The sequence below is a fragment of the Carlito syrichta genome, unplaced genomic scaffold (genome assembly GCF_000164805.1).
Source record: "Carlito syrichta isolate Samal-C Ts95f unplaced genomic scaffold, Tarsius_syrichta-2.0.1 Scaffold304598, whole genome shotgun sequence".
NCBI classification, from domain to species: Eukaryota; Metazoa; Chordata; class Mammalia; order Primates; family Tarsiidae; genus Carlito; species Carlito syrichta.
Window position 1 is genome coordinate 9055 of NW_007248694.1, and position 4497 is coordinate 13551.

Consider the following 4497-nt stretch of genomic DNA (forward strand, 5'->3'; position numbering starts at 1 on the left):
TATGGAGAAAGCCAGATACTTGCGGAAATTGAGTGCCTGGCCCAAGGAGATAACCACAGCACGTGAGGTATGGCGTACCTCATCCACAAATGAGAGTTTCCCTTTCCTGGTCATTGGTCAAAAAGTCAACATAGCTGCCAGGATGATGATGTGCTACCCAGGAATTGTGACCTGTGACTCTGTCACTTACTATGATGGCAAACTACCAGCCTGCTTTTTAAAGAGCTTCCAAAGAAAGTCATGAAAGAGCCGGGCTCAGTGGCTCAGCCTGTAATCCCATGCCTTTGGGAGGCTGAGGTGAGTGAATTGCCTGAGCCCGCGGGTTCGAGACCCGCCTGGGCAGCGAGACCTCATCTCTACAATAAATCAAAAAATGAGCCAGGTGTGGTAGTGCGCGCCTGTAATTCCAGCTACTCGGAAGGCTGAGGCGGAAGGATCGCCAGAGCCCAGCAGGTGGAGGCTACGGTGGCCGGGAGCAGCCACTGCACTCCAGTCCGGGTGACTGAGTGAGACTCCAACTCAAAAAAAAAAAAAAGAAAGTCATGAAAGGTGTTGCAGATTCTGGACCAGTCTATCAGTGTTTGGGCCTTCATGAGAAAGTGTGAGTGCGGGTACTTATTTTTCTGTATTCTTCAGTAAAGTGGTTGGAGAATTATGATAGCGAAGCAATCTGTCACACATTTCGAGATCGAAGCCAGTTCACGACACTGAAATCTATTCTTTCTGCAGTCCATACCTCAAGATCCTTCATCTTTCCTCTATCTTACTGATACTGTAGAATGGCAGAAGATCCTATTCTTCCCTCAGGTCTGAGACTCTGAGGGTGATTCTTCAAAGACTGTACACACAGAACAAAGAATCCACCCTTTTGAGTATCTATTTGCACCTAGGTGGACCCAATCACCAATCGTTAAATATTTACTGATTATGCCAACTTTATGCACGGGCACTTAGAGTATAAGACATTATTTCTCTTCTAGCTCTTTAGTGAAATACATTCCCCCAAAGCCCAGCTTAGATGTGTGAGTATCACTTCGAAGCTTAAAATCCTTCAATGGCTTCCAGTCATTTTAATGAGAATGTCCAAACTCCTTGCAATGGATACAAGGTAAAACCACCTACGTTTCCAACTATGCCTCCTCAGGGGTGTTTACATAGGTTGTCCTCACCAGCACACAACCCATCCCTGTTTTACTGGGAAGGTCACAGCTTTCATAGACGTTTCTCTATGAATCCCCCCACACAACTGGACAGTGAAGCTCTTTCCTCTACAGCAATGCCTTTGTTAGAGCATTCATCACACTATATCCTGGTTAGTGACTTGATATACTTTTCACCATGAGCTCTTTGATGATACTAATTATTTGTTGTTCATTCTTCTATTCCCAGTGCTTGGTACATAGTAGGTCCTCAATAATGATGAATAAATGAATACATGAATAGAGTGGAAAACAGAAAGCTGTTCCACTTTGTATTAGTAAGCTAGAATCTCTCAGTATTCAAGGGTCAAATAACAGAACCAGGGTGTCTGGTTCTGTTCATTCAAGGTGTCTTTATTATTGACCTTGTATTCCTGGGGCTTAGCAATGTGCTTGGCATACATAGGCCTTCAATAAAATGCAGTAAATACATAAATAAACAAATAAATAGTGCAATAAAGCCATATTGGCCATATGAGGTAGAAACTATTATCTCCATTTTATAAATTTAAAAATGGAGACTCAGAGATATTAAATGACTTGTCATGGCTATACTTCTAGTAAGCAGTGGAACAAGATTCAAACAGGCGTGATAATATGGCATTACAGGCAACTATAATGAAAGACTCAAAAGAACCATACTTGCTATGAAATAAACATTTACTGTATGAATTCCTACCTCACGTTCACTGTATTTTATAAATTCCTACCTCAAACCCCGTAAGACTAGGCATATGTAAGGCGCCTAACTGTGACCGTAAAGTTACAAGATGTTTACAGTGTTTGTACTTAGAACTTTGTTAAGTTTTTGTTTGTCCCATAATAACCATGTTAAATGAAATAACCGGTTTCTTCTCCTTCTGCAACTGCTGCTGGCGGTGTGTGTGAATGTTAAGCGATAAGCCCCTCCTGGACATTGCTTAAATTACGGTAGGCTCTGTGGCGCCAGCCACTCTTCTGGTGGGCTCTGTGTTGTTTCAAACCTGCTCGTATGCCGAAGCTGACTGTAAACCGGAGCTTATCTAACATTCCAGGAGGCTTAACTACCTCCACGCTGCCCGTTTGGCCGTTAGTAGTCAATCACGGGCAACTGAGCCGCGCCCGCACAAATCAAAAACGAACCAACCAATCTCAAGCTCTCCTATCCCCTGACATCACTGCGGACCTAATTGAGAACTAATTATGCAAGGTCCGTGGACTTCGTTTTCTACATCATGCCTTCTTCTAATTGGATAATGTCTCAAGCCTAGGAAAAACTGGTCATGCCCAGTCCCTCCCTCGTAACTGTGTATATAAACTACTTGCTCTACTAGGTCGGGGCTCTCATTCTTGAGCCACTGTGTTGGTTTCAGTTTGTGAGCCCAGACTCGAGCCTGAATAAAGACCCTTGTGTGTTTGCATCGGAGCAGGCTCTTTGGTGGTCTCTTGGATTTAGGACTTTGGGGTCTAACAATAAACCCTCAGTGGTATGCAAAAATAAGCATTTATTTTTCTTCTGAACATGTAGGGTTCAGAGGATATTGGCTGGATTTGGTTGATCTTGTTTTGGCTGATTCACATGCCTGTGGTCCAACAGGTGGTTGGCTGATCCAGAATGGCTCCAGTTGAGATAACTGGGGCAGCTTGGCTCTCCATGTCTCATCTTTCATCAGGCATGTTGTCATGACAGTATCAGAGGTACAAGAGAGAGCAGGCCCAATGCAAAAGCATTTTTTCAAGCCTCTGCCTATCACTTGTATCTGCTAATATTCCATTGGCCACAGCACTCATGAGACTGAGCCCAGAGTGTGAGGACACTGCCAAGTTACATAGCAATGGGCATATACATTTACAAGTGAAGATGTGGGCCATTGATGCAGCCAATCTACCACACAAACCCAGGAGTAGCTGATCCCAAAGCCTGCACTCTTCATGATTGTTCTATACTATCTCTGCAGATAAAGGAGTATAGAAATACACATACAGGCTGGGCACAGTGGTTCATGCCTATAATCTCAACATTTTGGGAGGTCGAGGTAGAAGAATTTCTGGGGCGAGAAGTTCAAGACCAGCCTAGGCAACATGATGAGATCTTATCTCCACAAAAAAATTTAAATATATATAGCTGGCCATGGTGGTGCATGCTTGAAGGAAACCAGAGGATAAGCTGACAAGGTCCTTATGTTTCTTGGTTTGTGTTCAAGGAACCAAGCCTACATTTCCTTTGTGTTCCCTGACCTTTTGGTTGTATTTCTATGGACAGCAGAGCGGAGTGTCAAGTCTAGCTATTCTATGGATAGCAGAGTGGTGCCAAGTCTGGCCCGGAGGCTGTTTATCTTAAGTGATTGCCTTGCTTTTAACTTAGAAAGCATAGATATTAAGATACGCATAGTTTAGTCATCAATACTTATCCTGCTTGTGTGGTTTTGCCCTCCTTTATGTGATTTTGTCCCATATAAGAGGCATGCTGTGAAAATAAACTTTCTCTCACTCTCAGCTACCTGGGAGAGAGTCCCCCCCCCCAAAAAAAGAAAATTCTAAGGAAGAGAAATACATTTACTTTTCATTAAATGGAAGTGGATTGTCATAAAGGTCTTCATCTTCATTATCCTCGCATTGAGTAACCTGAGGAGGAGGTGCTGTCTCAGAGGTGGCAGCAGTGGGAAAAGTCCACATATGAGTGGATCTGTGCCATTCAGACTCATGCTGTTCAAGGGCCAGTGCTATTCTAGATATGCCTGTGAAGGTATTTTTAGATTTGATTGACATTGAAATCAATAGACATCGAGTAAAGCAGGTTTCTCTCTATCACGTGGGTGAGTCTCATCCAATTGGTTTAAAGTCCTTATGAAAAAACCCCCAAACTGGCTCTTTGAGATAGAAAGGATTCTGTCCTCAACCTGCCTTCAGGCTTGAGCTGCAACTTCATTTCCTCCCTGAATCTCCACCCTGCAGACCAACCCTGAGGATTTTGGACTTGCTAGCCCCACAACTGCATGAGCCAAGTCCTTAAAATCTGGCTTTCTACAGATAGATAATAGATGATAGCTACAGATGGATAGATAGATGATAGAGGGTTGGATAATAGATGATAGAAGATAGAGATAGATGGGTAGATGGTAGACATGATGGATACATAGGTAGACAGACAGATACATGGATGATGCTGATGATAGACGGATAGATGACAGCTAGATAGATGATAGGATACAGCTAAATGATAGATGTAGATAGATGACAGGTGATAGACAGATAGATAGCTAGATAGATTATGGGTAGATGATAGATGATGGGATACATAGGTAGACAGAGAAAGATA